Source organism: Budorcas taxicolor, chromosome 9 (genome assembly GCF_023091745.1).
Source record: "Budorcas taxicolor isolate Tak-1 chromosome 9, Takin1.1, whole genome shotgun sequence".
In the NCBI taxonomy this organism is placed as follows: domain Eukaryota; kingdom Metazoa; phylum Chordata; class Mammalia; order Artiodactyla; family Bovidae; genus Budorcas; species Budorcas taxicolor.
This window is the reverse complement of record NC_068918.1, coordinates 77,126,586-77,143,384: the sequence shown is the minus strand read 5'-3', so window position 1 is coordinate 77,143,384 and position 16,799 is coordinate 77,126,586. Positions and strand designations below refer to the sequence as shown.

Here is a 16,799-nt window from a genome sequence, read left to right as displayed (position 1 = left end):
TCACTCGAGTATGACTGTGTCTCCAACTAGACTTGCAAAACCATTGGATCAATTCACACCAAAATAAATGCTGAAAGAATATAAAAAGTAAATGAAAAAGTGAAACAACAAACGAACTAGAAGAAAATATAGGGAAAATATGGGATATAAGACCTTCCTAAGCATTAAAGTAAAGGAAAAATAATAAATGGAAAAAGTTAATTAGAATAAATAAAAAATAAAAGAAACTGATTTTTAAAACTAAAGGGCAATTTAAAAACATCTTTGAATGTATGGTTAAGGGCTAATACCCCTCATCTCTTAAGAATTCTTGGAGTTAGCAAGAGAAAGAACATTTCTATAGAGGAAAAGTAGAAAAAAACCCATAATTCCCAAAAGATAGTCAAATTCTCCCGTTTCGTCAATATTCAAACAAATGTGAATTAGAGTTTAAAATATCATTTTTCACCAACTGAATGGTTGAGGAGTTTTATAAGATTATATCCAGTGCTTGCAAAATATGACCAAAACAGACTGCTGGTGAAAGACACCAAAGCATACGGCAATTCGTACTAAAAGTGATTTTTTTTAATGGGTGCACACTTTACCCCAGCAATTTCAAGTCTAGGAATTTCTCCCAGGGTAGTAGAGAAGTGTGCAAAAATTTAATACTGTTCATCACAACTTTATGTAGAATCATGAAAAGCTGGAAATAGCCTAAATATCAAAAGTCCTTGCTAGAGGAATTATTGTACATTCATAAGAAACTCTGCCACCATGAAAACCAATGTTGTTGAGTACCATATAAAGACACAAAATGACATTTGCGATACTGCTTGGAAGCAAGCAACCAAAGTACTTCTCAATACAGGAATTAACACACATTTTACTTTCTTCTTGGTGCTTTTCTATTTCCCAGTTTTCTACAAGGAGCATGTAAGAGTTTTAATTATGTATTCAAATTGTGTTTTCAAAGCATTACACGGAGTCATTCCAATTATTTGCTTTATTTACACCCCACTATTTGCTCTGACCATTAAAAAAAAAAAAACTTTACTGGAGTATTTTGAAAATAGGACTCTTGGCAATGAATTCCAACATTTTTAAAATTAAAAACAGTGCAAGAATCTGCAGTAACTATTTGAAGAAATTTTATATCCAAGACCAATTGTTTAACCTCCTATGCTTATTAATAAACTTGACAACAGGTCGCATCTGTATGTTCACAAATCTCCAAACAGCCTGTATTTCAATACTATGGATTACAGAAATTAATAAAAGCAGACATTTTCAGGCAAGTGTGTGATTCTTAAGAAAAAGCTAATGTTATTAAGGGGCTTCCCAGGTGGCACACGTAAAGAATCCTCCAGCCAATGCAGGAGACTCAAGAGTTTGATCCCTGGGTCAGGAAGACCCCTTGAAGTAGGAAACAGTAACCCACCCTAGTATTCTTGCCTGGAAAATTCCATGAACAGAGGAGCCAGGTGGGCTACAGCCCATGAGGTGGCAAAGAGACATGACTGAGCACGCAGGCATGCACATAGACAGAGACCATAGAATGTTCTTAAATTCGAACAATCAAACTGGTGAATGAGAATTCAATTAAAAGAAATTAATGAAACATTTAATAGTACAGATCTTTGGTGGCTAGGACAAACCCTCGCTCATTTGTCTGTTTACAAGAATTAATCACATTCCAAAAATGCTACAGTATAGACTCTTACTACTCAAAATGTGGTCCTCTGACTGGGGCACTGGTGACACTGGGAGCCTCTGGGGAATGCTGAATCTCAGACTCCACCCCCCACCTACTACCCCTGAATCTAACAGTTGAACAAATTCCTGGGTGATTTGAATGCACATTTAAGTTTGAGAAGAGCTTGTATAGAGAAGCTGAAAGCTAAAGTGTTAAAAGTCAAAGCCAAATAAAAGACTCTAGGCTAAGTGAAACATCTCTAAATAATACCACAAAAGGACTTTTAGTGTACACCCAAAGCTACCTGGCCATCTATGAACTACAGAGGTTCTCCAGTTTGGTTGTACATCAGAATTGCATGGGGAGCTTTAAACAAATACAGATGCCTAGGCCCTACCCCTGACCAAATGAATGAAAATCAGTATTTTCCAAAGTTCTCCAGGTTATTCTATTATGCAGCCAGATTTGAGAAGCCCCAAACTCCTGGCATAAACAGGATCTTAACCAAGGAGATCATTAACCTAATCACAGCCAGGCAGATCTAATCCCTGCTTCTACTCTCCTCCATTAGCTTCCCAGAGACTCCTGTTTATCACTTTACATTTATTCTAAGTCCTTCTCTGCCCCTCCCAGTAGAATCCAGTCCCCTCCCCGCACCCAGGGCAGGGACAGTGTCATTAGTTACACTGCCTCCAGCACCCAGTGCATAACTGGAGCTTGATGAACATTTGTTGAAGGAATGGACTTGAATAGATGGAAAAGATGACAGAGGATGGCTGCCAAGCCACATGGGAAGGAGGGCGGGCATCTGAAAGCAATAGGAAAACACATGTTTTCTGATCCTTTAAGTCTCACGGATATGAAGCTTCCATGAAACGTAAGCCTGTGGGGAAGACTTACTCTGAAACACAAAACTCACCTATCATTCCAACCAGGTGGCCAGGAAAAATCTGGTGAAAGGCAACTATGTTTTGAAACAGCAAATTCATTATATCATGAAAGAAACGGAAACACAAAAGCAGGAGCCCACCGAATAGCCAACGTATTTTCCAGTAGGTCCTCCCCATCCAAGCTAGGGAACACACCTAACAGTGTGACCACATCCACACTTTCGATGCCAGAGCTCAGGTCACAAGTAGAGTGGCACCATTGTAACTGTTTCAACAGACACTGGCACGGGACCTGCACACCTCTCCCAGTAAGGAACAGGAGAGCAAGACACAAGAAGGTCTGAGTAAAGCCTCATCCAAATGCATCTGAAAAGTTCACCACCAAGCTTCAAACTCAAGAGACTTGAAATCTTATCACTACATGGTAGCTGCAGATATCCTTCGGCCGGGTATAAAGAGCCATAAAAAGACAGAGGTTGTGGATGCTAACAAACATTTCTTCCTCCCTCCCTTTCATTTCTGGGAACCTCTTCATCTCACAGCAGGGCTAGAAGAACATAACCACAAACATTTCAGACTCCGTAAGGCCCTGGATCTCCTCTGGGCAAGCAAACAAGAACAGCCTTCTAAGCTGAGAAAAGCATGAGCAAGGAAAATAATACCACCTCAATCCTGTCATCTGCTAAAGAAAACTAAAGACACCGCGCCATTTGGTTTTCATATTTATGAAGCTTTCCGGAATGCTGTCCTCCATTTTCACCTCTGGATCCTATACAGCTGCTAGTTAGACAGCAGTTTCTATGGGGGGGGGGGGGGCGGGGGGGGGGTACGTTTTCAGCAGGGACCAACTCGAACTCCACATGGTTCAAACGGGCATCACACGTGGAGGTTATGTCAACATCCTCCTCTGGGCAGGTCTTCCACACCGGAACTCCTTGCTCTACCTGCTAAGAGGTGATCACACCACAATCCCCAGGCCAGCCCAGTAAGACAGGAGAGGCACACGTGCCTTCCCCTCCTGAGTCAGTCCCGCCTTGGCTTCCCTGCTAATCGTCACTTTCTGTTTTCTTCCCCACTGTGGTAAAAATAACTTCCTCTTGAAGTGTCTAAATCTGCGTGTGATTTAGCACACATTTTTTGGCACATCGCTGGTTGCATTTTGACACTAAAGCAGAATGAAGTTGCAAAAAAATCTGCAATCACGTTTCTGCGAAAACTCCAACCAGATGAGTGAGTTCCCCTGCTTTCAGGAATATTGCAAAAATACTTTCAGGGAAAATGATGCATTCTAAGCACCACATTAGTTCCTTCTGTCCTCTGCTTCTTACAGACTCAGCAAAGTCTCAGGGGTGGAGGGAAGCAGGGCAGGAGGCACGTGCTATTTGCTGTGACCTGGGAGTGGCTTGCTGGCTGTGCTTCTTTTAGTGTGGAGAAGGGTATCTCAGTGGGCAGACCATCCAACACAAATGTGGCACCAAGAATTCAGCAAGACTTGTATTTAAGACCTGAGACAGAGCTCCGGAGAGGTGTACCTCCCCTCCCCCAGCTCCACTCACCGGCCTGTAACTACGGGCAGGGTGGGTGTAGCACAGTCATTTCAAAAGAAAACCGTTGAGAAGAGAGTCCCTTCTGTTAGCAACTCCTCTCCACAAAGTGAAAGTGTGAGCCACTCAGTTGTGTCCAACTCTTCGTGACCTCATAGACTACAGCCCGCCAGGCTTCTCTGTCCATGGGATTTCCCAGGCAGGAATACTGGAGTGAGTTGCCATTCCCTGCTCCAGGGGATCTTCCTGACCCAGGGATCGAACCTGCATCTACCTGCAGCTCCTGCATTGCCGGCCAATCCTTGACCACTGAGCCACTGGGAAGCTCCAGGTGGAACCTTAGACAGTACCTCATTCAGTCATTCTAAAGGAAAATGAGGTACCATCACCTGGAAAGCTCCAGAACTATCTCCATTTTTCCTTTCCTGGCCACTGGTACATATTCCCAGACAGACCATCAAGACCACATGGAAACACTGCTGCTAATGAGGGTCCTAGGAAAGAAAAACAACTGAAGATCACAGACCTAATTAAAATCTTCATTTTGGAGGTGAAGAAATGTAAACTTAGGAGGTTCATGTGACTCAACAGTACTGACCACTGAACTTTTTGGAGACTCCCTCCAGACCCAGGTCCCCTGTCCCTTCCAGCAACCCACATGGCCCTGCCTGACTGTTGTACTTACCCAGTGAGAAGGCATTTGTGTCAAACAGTCTACGTGTCAAAGAAGTTCTGTGCCAGAGTTGCAAGGCCATGGTTTCCCTTGACAAAATTTTTTTCCATTAAGTAATGTAAAATCCCACTTGCTTTCAGCTTCTCCAGGGATTGGGTGACCAGCCACCCTGGAGAGCAATGGCCCTGGTGGTTTTGGCTTGCCCCAGCACCCATCAGAGGATGGACAGGTCAAGGCAACATGAAGAAGCAGAGAATAGAAAATTGAAGCAAGCTCACCAGCCTTTTGACAAAGACATGACCCGCTACTTTGGTTCACTGTTCCTGCCCTGACCTTCAATGGAAGGGAAGTGAGACCCAGAAACAAATCCGTGGCGAGACTACTGGGAGTAGTAGTCCCATCGCAAGGGGGAGAGGCTCTAGCAGCAGCCCCAGTGTATGCCTGGCTCTGTGATCGTTTGAAGGAGTAGACTGATGTGGATCACAGTCCAGTCCTAGACCAGCTGGCGATCCCAGAGAGGGAGCTGTGCCATACTCCTTCTCTTCCAACGATGTTCATTTTGTGAATGCAAGGTGTATGCCTGGGGTGGGGAAGAACATGGATAAATTCAAAACAGAGAAAAGCAGGCTGGACAAAGAATGCCTTTTTCAGATGGTTTCCAGGAAGCAGAAGAGAGGCTAAGAAGCAGAAAGATTTGTGTGTGTATAGTTAACAGGACAAATGACTGGAGAATATCAGCTGCTGATGAGCCCTCATCAGTTTGAAGGTGAGGGTGACAAGCCACAAAAATACTGCTTCAGTAATTTCACACTTCTTGGGTAGAATGGTTCATTCAAATAGAAGCAAACCATGAATGAATCTGCATATTCCACTGGTATGTGTGTGTGTGCCAAAAGAAAAGGGGATCTGAGAGAAGCAAAGAATAAGATGAGAAAATTGGCATTTGTTGAAATCAAATGCCAGGCCTTGAGATAGACAAGTACTTTATAAAATGTTGTGTTTAGTCACCCAGTCACATCCAACTCTTTGCAATCCCATGGACTATAGCCCGCCAGTGTCCTCTGCCCATGGGGATTCTCCAGACAAGAATATTGGAGTGGGTTGCCATGTCCTCCTCCAGGAGATCTTCCCAACCCAGGTCTCCTTCACTGCAGGCGGATTCTTTACCATCTGAGTCACCAGAGTAATCCCATCATATGGGGTTTCCCTGGTGGTTCAGTGGTAAAGAATCTGCCTTCCAGTGCCGGAGATGCAGGTTCAATTCCTGGGTCAGGAAGATCCCCTGGAGAAAGAAATGGCAACCCACTGCAATAATTCTTGCCTGGAAGATCCCATGGACAGAGAAGCCAGTCTGGCTATATAGTCCACAGGGCCACAAAAGAGTTGGATAGAACTTAGTGACTAAACAACAGACAACATGGATTAAAACACCTCAGGTTTTCAGAAGATAAGAGCCTTGCCCACGTTCCAGCTAAGAAGTGGAAACACAGTCATTCATACCCAGATCCCTGCTCTAAAGCTTGTACTTTTTCTAGTATCTGATGCTTCCGACCCACATAAAGCTTTCAGTGAATATCTGCTGAATGACTGAACAAAGAAGTTTATATGTTTCAGAATACTTTCATTTTATTTTCACAAGACTGTGAAAGTCATACTCACTGAACTAGAAAAAAAAATCAATGATGTTTCCAGAAATGCATTACAGTTTAATGAAAGTGGTTATTTAAATCATCTATCACTGAATGAAATCAGAATTACTTAATCAAGGCCATAACTTAAGGTTATTTCCATGTCTTTCAGTAAACAAGGTCAATGGGTTTATGCACTGAGCCTTAATTTTATAATCTATTATTCTGCCATTCTAGGTTAAAATCCATTCAGTCGCTATTTCAAAAACCACATCATCTTATGGTCTCATCTCCTTATAGTCATGCTTGAAATGTATCAGCTAATTTAATACAAACTGCTGCTTAAGGAAGACATTGACCTAGAGCAAGAGACAAACTGCTATTTTGCAAATTCCCAAAACAACTGGTTTAGGGTTCAGGAAAATGACAAGAAACAAGAAGTTTGCATTCTAGTATGCACTCAAATCTCTGGATTGACCTCAGGCATTCTTAATTACAAGGAAAGCTCTATCAGTGCAATTCTAAATCCCAACAGGTAAGAGGCAGACAACATTACAGAAGGAAAGGTTTATAGAATTGTATGTCACAGTGGTTTTAACATCTTTGGAGCATATGCTTCAAACAGCCAGAAAGAGATGGATTGGAGAATCAACTGTTGGCTAGAGTCTTTCCTGGAACCCCTTCTCACATTCTCTGCTTAAAATAGGGACAAAACAAAGCAGAATTGAAGCCCTAGTAAAGAACAGTCTGCTTAGCAAATATTTTGAATTAACAGATATTTCCTACAGGTTCATGCGGAACACCCAGGAGAGATGTCACAGTAGAGATGGAAAGTATTGAGCAAGCTTCCTCCTTTCAAGGTGCTTGCCTACAAATTATGACAATATACAGTAGAGTGTCAAAACTTCAAAAGTGATTATGAAATAAGTACTAAGGAGTTCAGAGAGCATCCTTGGAATTGGAGCTTCCTTAGCCATCAGCAAAGGGGCAATAGTAGAAGCCAAGGCCGGTAGGTGGGTGGTGAGACAAGAAAGATGAGCCAGTGGCTGTCTTTGGGAAATTATAGACAATTGCTATACAACCTGAGATAGACTAAGAAGTGCAGCATACCCTGGACACTAAACTGCTATCTGGCTCCTGGATAATTTTTAGTATAAGAATATTACAAACTATTCAAATTGAATCTCTTATCAGGCAGCATGGAATTGACTGTACTTATTTTAAAGCTTCTTATTTTGATAATATATAATTTTAAAACCTACTAAAAATCTCTAACACTTTGAAGGAAACATTTCTTCCTAAAATCCTATTTTTTTTTTACAAAAGCTAAATTTCTAATTTATTTTACTATTTTACTAAAGGACTATATATTTGTCCTGTATATTATAACACAATGTGAATTAAAAGGAAATGCATATGAATCCTAACTTTGTAAGAATGCTCTAGATTTCCTTGGTAGCCTCATAGTACACAGTGTAAGGAACAGAATGTACACAAATGTTTCCCCTGCTGAACCCATTGGCTCCATTCTAGAATTCTCACACCACTGTACTCTAATCTGCTCAAGATTGGCAAGATTCATACTCCAAATATAAGCCACAATAATCTTTGTGATACCTGTAAAATAGTTGTTACCTATTTATGAATTTTCACACAGTACTACTAATGTAAAGGGTTTACTATTCAAAGTCATCCATAAGATTCTTTTAAAGAGGCCTTTGTGTTCAATCACTAGAAATTTATTTAGGTTTTACTCTGTACCCAGACACTGTACTTAAAACTCAAAACAAAAAAGCCACCTCAGGTAAAAAATGGGCAAAGAATGTGAATAGACATTTTTCCAAGGAAGATATACATATGGCCAAAAAGCACAGGAAAAGATGTCCAACATCACTAATCATTAGGAAGATACCAAAAAAAAAAAAAGAGCCACAATAAGATACCACTTCATACCCATTCAGTTCAGTCAGTTCAGTCGCTCAGTCGTGTCTGACTCTTTGCGACCCCATGAATCGCAGCACGCCAGGCCTCCCTGTCCATCACCATCTCCCAGAGTTCACTCAGACTCACGCCCATCGAGTCCGTGATGCCATCCAGCCATCTCATCCTCGGTCATCCCCTTCTCCTCCTGCCCCCAATCCCTCCCAGCATCAGAGTCTTTTCCAATGAGTCAACTCTTCACATGAGGTGGCCAAAGTACTAGAGCTTCAGCTTTAGCATCATTCCTTCCAAAGAAATCCCAGGGCTGATCTCCCTCAGAATGGACTGGTTGGATCTCCTTGCAGTCCAAGGGACTCTCAAGAGTCTTCTCCAACACCACAGTTCAAAAGCATCAATTCTTCGGCGCTCAGCCTTCTTCACAGTCCAACTCTCACATCCATACATGACCACAGGAAAAACCATAGCCTTGACTAGACGGACTTTAGTTGGCAAAGTAATGTCTCTGCTTTTGAATACACTGTCTAGGTTGGTCATAACTTTTCTTCCAAGGAATAAGCATCTTTTAATTTCATGGCTGCAGTCACCATCTGCAGTGATTTTGGAGCCCAAAAATATAAAGTCTGACACTGTTTCCACTGTTTCCCCATCTATTTCCCACGAAGTGATGGGACTGGATGCCATGATCTTAGTTTTCTGAATGTTGAGCGTTAAGCCAACTTTTTCACCCTCCTCTTTCACTTTCATCAAGGGCTTTTTAGCTCCTCTTCACTTTCTGCCATAAGGGTGGTGTCATCTGCATATCTGAGGTGATTAATATTTCTCCCGGCAATCTTGATTCCAGCTTGTGTTTCTTCCAATCCAGCGTTTCTTATGATGTACTCTGCATAGAAGTTAAATAAGCAGGGTGACAATATACAGCCTTGACATACTCCTTTTCCTGTTAGGAACCAGTCATACCCATTAGGATGTCTATAATCAAAATAATGGAAAATAAAAAGTGTTGGTAATGCTGTAGAGAAACTGGAACTCATAAACTGTGGGTGGGGGTATACAATGGTGCAGCCACTGTGGAAAACAGTTTGCCAGTTCCTCAATAAATTAAATATAGAATTATCTTATGACCTAGCAATTCACTTTCTGCCATAAGTAAAGAACCTCTTGATGAAAGGGAAAGAGGAGAGTGAAAAAGTTTGCTTAAAACTCAACATTCAGAAAACTAAGATCATGGCATCCAATCCCATCACTTCATGGCAAATAGATGGAGAAACAATGGGAATAGTGAGAGACTTTATTTTTGGGGGGCTCCAAAATCACTGTAGATGGTGACTGCAGCCATGAAATTAAAAGATGCTTGCTCCTTGGGAGAAAAGCTATGACCAACTTTGACAGCATATTAAAAAGCAGAGACATGACTTTGCCAACAAAGGTCCATCTAGTCAAAGCTTGGTTTTTCTACTAGCCATATATGAATGTTAGGGTTGGATTATAAAGAAAGCTGAGTGCCGAAGAATTGATGCTTTTGAAGTGTGGTGTTAGAGAAGACTCCTGAGAATCCCTTGGACTGCAAAGAGATCAAACCAGTCAATTGTAAAGGAAATCAGTCCTGAATATTCATTGGAAGGACTGATGCTAAAGCTGAAACTCCAATACTTTGGCCATCTGATGCAAAGAACTGGAAAAGACCTTGATGCTGGGAAAGATTGAAGGTGGGAGGAGAAGGGGATGACAGAGGATGAGATGGTTGGATGGCATCATCAACTCGATGGACATGAATTTGAGTAAGCTCTGGGAGTTGGTGATGGACAGGGAAGCCTGGTGTGCTGCATGCAGTCCATGGGGTTGCAAAGAGTCAGACACAACTGAGCAACTGAACTGAACTAAACTGATATACTGAAAAGAATAGAAAATAGATGTTTATACAAAAGCTTATACATAAAAGTTCACAGCAGCCTTATGCACAATACCCGAAAGAAAAAACTGAAATGTTGAGAAATAGATGCGTGGATAAACAAAATGTGGTATATCCATACAATGGAATATTATTCAGTCATAAAAATGAATAAGTATTGATACAGGCTACAATATGAATGAACCTTGACAGCAACGTTTTAAGTAAAAGAAGCCAATCACCAAAGACCACATATTATATGATTTCATTTCTATGAAATGTCTAAAAGAGGCAAATCTATAAAGACTGAAAATAGATTAGTTCCTAAGGGCTTGAGGAAATGGAGGAATAGTGAGGTGAAAGGTCCGTCTAGTCAAGGCTATGGTTTTTCCTGTGGTCATGTATGGATGTGAGAGTTGGACTGTGAAGAAGGCTGAGCGCCGAAGAATTGATGCTTTTGAATTGTGGTGTTGGAGAAGACTCTTGAGAGTCCCTTGGACTGCAAGGAGATCCAACCAGTCCATTCTGAAGGAGATCAGCCCTGGGATTTCTTTGGAAGGAATGATGCTAAAGCTGAAACTTCAGTACTTTGGCCACCTCATGTGAAGAGTTGACTCATTGGAAAAGACTCTGATGCTGGGAGGGATTGGGGGCAGGAGGAGAAGGGGACGACCGAGGATGAGATGGCTGGATGGCATCACGGACTCAATGGACGTGAGTCTGAGTGAACTCTGGGAGTTGGTGATGGACAGGGAGGCCTGGCGTGCTGCGATTCATGGGGTCGCAAAGAGTCGGACAAGACTGAGAGACTGAACTGAACTGAACTGAATTAAAGCAAATGAGGAATTTTTTTGTGTGTGTGATGCAAATGTTCTAGAAGTGACTCTAGCAATGGTTTCACTTATCTAAGAATATTCTAAAAACAATTAAAAGCTATTACATTTTAAGTAAGTGAATTAAAAATCAATAGCATATACTGAAGTGTGCTTCATTTGGAAATTTCTTGCACAATAGTTGTTACATTGTTTTGACTTCTGCAACAAGAATTTGGTGAAATTCCAGTGTTTTCTCCCCATTTCTGATAAATAAAAGGGTTTATATATATCACTGTTTACTTAAGGTTGTTTCTGTAATAAAAATAAATATAGGTAAGACAAAACTTATTTGTGGTCAAGACTTAACTTCTTTCTAAAAAATAAAAAAACAGCAAGTGCCAATTTCTAATCATTCTAGTAGCTACAGTTTGTCAGATAAGATGCCTTTTCACTGTCCATCGCTGACCTATTCAATGCAGCTGCAGGGAAAGCTACAGTTTCTGCTCCTGCTGTTTTCCTCTAGGGAAGTAAAAGATACTGTTTCTTTGGGGACTCAAAAATCTTGAGCACTTTCATTCTAGTTTCTCAAATACAAAACCAACTAGTGTTTTAAACTTGGATCAGTGACAGGGAATTTGAAGAAAGACAGTATCCAGATAATACATATTTATCTGTAGTTTAAAACAACTCATACTGAGATGAGTCTACATTAAAAATAGTTTACAAGACAGAATGCTTTTCACTATTCATGCTGTGTGTTTACAGAACAGTCTGCCATAGCTGAATTCCATTTTCTATCTTCCTCTAAAACAGTGCTACTGTGTCCCCAACCAACCCTATAAGATAAACTTGCAACTATGAACAAGAATGTCATTTTCTTTTTATGTCAACAGTTTCTATTGATAACATCATATTTTATGCATTCACTTCCTAGATTACTGTCTGGGGGCTGGGGTATTATATTTAAACTATATATGATGTGCAGAAGGAAACTTAATTTGACTTTTAAAGGTTTAGAGAAACTATTTTGCAACAAGTTTGGACTTCAATTTTCACATTTTCCTTTAAATTCATTTAAACTTAGATACTTTCAAGTCAATAAAGTTACATCTTTGACTCAAAATTTCCACACTCATATGTAATCTACATATCAAGACTGGGAATTCTGAAAACCAGAGTAGTATATCTCCGTTTAAAATAGTGTAAGTTAACAATGGAAAGGAAAGCCTATCAACTTGAGATCAATCCAACAGATTTAGTTCCCATAGATTTAGTTCCCATAAAGGCTAAATCACATATCCAAGTCTTGATGATAAATCATCAGAGTTTGCCGGTTGTACGGGATCAGTAGTAAGCCATCTGGCTTATTCAGTTTACATCTATGTAACGAGTGTTATTCCAAGTTTTTGATATTTCCACAGCTCATAAGTAATGAGTCTACTGGCAGAGGCTGCATCATAATCTAATTTCTATGGGAGATTTCATTTGATTTTGGTTAGTTTTCTACAGCAAGTCAAAGTCTGAATGCCACTTCAAAATAAATGAAATAATTTCAATGAACTGCACACACCATGGTCTCCAAGTTTAAGTATAGCAATTTGCTCTATTCATGTCTACTGACCCCACTGTGTGTTTATGCTTTCCTTCCTCCATGCATTTCAAGGAGGTAAAGAAACAAGACAAGAGTTTTCTCTGTATAACTTTCCTCCCCCTCACACACTTTCCTTTTTATTTATAAATCTGCTGCAGCAAAAAGCATCTTTAAAAAGAACAGACTTTGCCCTTCCCCAAGCTGCCTAGGAAAAAAGAAGCTATTTGACCCCAGTTCCTTTGAGAAGAAGATGCATCTTTACCGACTCCCCCTTTTTCCTCCACACTATGCTTTCTGGTTGCCCCCCTTCACCTCATTCCATGCATCTCCTAACCTCAGACAGTCAAAAGCCAGCTGGGGCTGCAGCTGTTGGCTGCTCTTCCTCTTGCAACAATGGGGCACATGCAGCAAAGCAGAGGCATTTTTAAAAGTTGAAGTTTAAAAATGAACCCACGTCTATCGCTTTTAAAATATTTTATAAATCGCTTCTCTCACTCTCATCACTTCTCTTTCTCTCAAATACACAGGGAACTTCCCAACAGCAATGTCTGACTCTAGAACATTGTTCACGAACTGAGCCTGGCATCAGAATTACCTGGAAGACTTACTAAAACAGAGTCTGGGGTCCCACGCCCAGACTTTGATTCAGTAGGTCTGAGATGAGACCTGAGAATCTGTGCTTGTAACAAGTGACCAGGTGATGCTGATGCTGTAGGTCCAGGGACCACACACTGAGAACTACTGGCCTACAACAGGGCTTCTCAGGTGGCACAGTGGTAAAGAATCCGCCTGCCAACGCAGGAGATGTGAGAGACGTGGTTCGATCCCTTGGTCGGGAAGATCCGCTAAAGTTGGAAATGGCAGCCCACTCCAGTATTCTTGCGTGGAAAATTCCAAGGACAGAGGAGCCTGGCAGGCAACAGTCCGTGGCATCTCAAACAGCTGGACACAGCTGAGCAACTGAGCATGCACACAGAGCTTAAACAGAGAAATGAAGTCGCTCAGTCGTGTCCGACTCTTTGCGACCCTGTGGACTGTAGCCCACCAGGCTTCTTGGTCCATGGGATTTTCTAGGCATGAATACTGGAGTGGGTTGCCATTTTCTTCTCCAGGGGATCTTCCCAACCAGGGATTGAACCCAGGTCTCCCACATTGTAGGCAGATGCTTTACCGGCTGAGCTACCAGGGAAGCCCAAACAGAGAATGAATGCTAAAGAAAGAGAGAGAGAAATCAAAAATTTAAGATTCCAGTTCACCTCACCTCACCTCAACTGTGGGACTCTGGGAGAGTTCAGTCGCCTAGTTCATGGGGATGAATAACAGGAAGGTGGAGTTAAGAGCAGGCCTGCTGCTTGCATGGTTTCCCTTCTCTGCTGGCCCCTCAAGATACTCAAAGTATCAAGAAAAAGAAAGTGAAATTACAGAAATAAAAATGATCATTTTTTGACCAGTCGGTTCTTTAGCACCCCATTCGCATCTTGGCTCTATTTCCTTTTTCTCTTAAACTGCTTGTAGTGTTAATGCAGTAGGTACTTGATTCAACCAGACATGGGTTCAAGTCTTGCCTTACTTACTCTGTGTCCTTCAACAAGTCAGTGAACTTCTTTGCCCTCCTTTCTCCCATATCAAAAATAGGAATAACAGCTGTACCTAATCTATGATATTTCTGTGCTAATTCAATTTCATTCTGCATGTGCACTGACTGGCACCTACACAGTAAATGTTGGCTTTTGTCATAAATGGTCCTATTTCTTCCCTGTGAGAATATTCAGTGTTCAATATGTTACAAATCACACTACCTATTTGATACAATAAGTACAAGCATCACTTCCAGATGTTTGTTTAGTAGCTACTATATGTCAGATGTGGGCTTCCCTGGAGGCTCACAGGTTAAAGCATCTGCCTGCAATGCAGGAGACCTGGGTTCAATCCCTTGTCAGGAAGATCCCCTGGAGAAGGAAAGGGCAACCCACTCCAGTATTCTTGCCTGGAGAATCCCATGGACAGGAGCCTGGTGGGCTACAGTGCACGGGGTCACAAAGAGTCGGACACGACTGAGCGACTTCACTTCACCTATGTGTCAGATGTAATATATTATAGAAGTATATTAAAAATAATGCTGTCAAGAAAAATATTGCTAAAAATAATATTTTTTGGAAAATTTTGACTTTATATGAACTTATGTTTAAGAAAAATACTTGCCTCCAAAATTGGCTACCTAGGAAAATTGAGAGGATGTGTTTACTAACCACAATTTTGTTTTCACAGACACTAAAATAGTAAAATGGAGGAAACAAGGGGAGCATAATTCTGCAGATACCTTGGCCTTATATTATTAAGGGTATATTTTAGACCCTCTTAAAGACCACAAGCCCACTTTTCCTGAAAATCATTATGTTTACATAACAAAACAAGAGGGAACAAATTTGGCCAAGGGTTATCTTATTTTCAGTTCACAATGATGTCATTTTCAACCCATTACATCAGTCAGAAATTCAATGATGAGTTAGTAATAGGAGCAATATTCCATCCTTCAGTTCTTTCTGGTTCCCTGAGTGAATGCTTGTGAATTCACCCTTTCACCAACCGAGCCCCCAAATTTATCAGGCTTCATTTCCTGGAGTACATAATGAAAGCATATAAAACTGTGGATACCACACATAATGACTGAATTTTCAAGCAGTTAATAGCGTAGATACTGCGGTTCCTTGATTTTAGCCTCACTACACGCCTTTGATGCTTCCTCCTCCCAAATTTCCCCACCCCAAGAAGGGTATCAGCATGATATTTTAAGAGCTGGGTGGATGTGTTACAGGCAGTCTGGTCCAGGCCGGAATTTTACCTGTAGAAAAGGCCCTGCCCAAAGCCAAGTGCTCCGAATGACATCACAGGTGTCTTCCTTCCCTCTCCACTGTACTCTCCCTACATCGGTGGCCTCTGTATTTTGCTTGAAAAGAACCCCAACAAAGAATTCCTTATCAGTTCATGGAGAAAGACCCCTAAGCTTCTCAATCACTTCCCTCCCTATGCCAGTTATTATAGCAGCCACTGTTGGTAATAATAGCAACCTGTGTGGTAGTAGCAGGAATCAGAGAGCCAATGGGGCTGTGAGACTTCCAAACACAGAACTCCCAGAGAGAAGAGTTGACTCTAGCAAAAGCACATATTACCCCCAAACCCCCTAGGAAACCAGATGCTGAGGATTATTCTTTGGAAATCCACTTGGGCAATATTTTCCTCTAATTTTCTCTAAAGCATCTTACAAAACCGTAGTTCCTCCAAAGTTTCTACTGAAAGAGAAGTGTAACTTTTAAAATCTGAGCTTCTCTACACGGGAAAACAAAACATTGTTTTATCTGCATGTACATTTCAAAATGCTCTAACATCTGTCACTTTGCTGAAGTGGTTTTCTTCCTTCGAAAACGATCTACCATCTAGACCTGTGGCTTCTGCGACGAAGGGATTTTTGTGGGTGAGGTTGGCAGCCTCCAGCCGCCGGAGTCGTTGGTTCCAGCGCTGTTTGCGCGCTGGCTCGGGTCACGCAGATGCCGGAAGTTCCCCGGGGGCTTTAGTTTATCCGCTTGGACGTTTGCGATGACCTGGGCCAGCTCAGCCTCTCCTCTTCCACCCCCACCCCGCACCATCGAGACCTGCTCTGACCACGGACTTGTGAGAGGGGAGCATCCTCCCTTAGCCAGGCGCGCTCCGGGGACCTGGGGTACGCACGCTGGGCCCTGGCACCCCCTCTCCCCGCGCACTGACCACCGAGCCGCAGGTCACATCCTCTCTCTGGAGCCGCTCTTTTCCCAAGATCCTTCCCCTCACCTCTCCAAAAACATAGGCAGCCTTGCTCCTATTAAACCAGGCACAACCTCCCCCAAAAGTTCAGACTTGGGACACGCAGCGCTATGGATCGTTCAGTGGAAGCAGGTCGATCCCTGCTACGGACAGCTAGGTGTGCAGGGGGTGCCCGAAGCACAAACCAGCTCACGGACAGCGCGGGAGCCCGCAAACTGCCCCTGGGCCACCCAGGCCAGGGGACAGGAGGAGATCTTGCGAGACAGAATTCGCAAAACGGGCCCCGGGGAGGCACTAATCCCACCCCCGCGACGCGGAGGGCCGGATGGGACGGGACTGTGGTCACTAACAATGCC

The 16,799-nt window shown here is 42.2% G+C and overlaps 1 protein-coding gene across 1 annotated transcript in view; it reads right to left on the bottom strand.

Moving 5' to 3' along the window:
- The window catches only part of UST (uronyl 2-sulfotransferase), a 312,460-nt gene that overhangs the window by 294,997 nt on the left and 664 nt on the right, over positions 1-16,799 (bottom strand). The gene's annotated exons all lie outside the window — the stretch shown is intronic.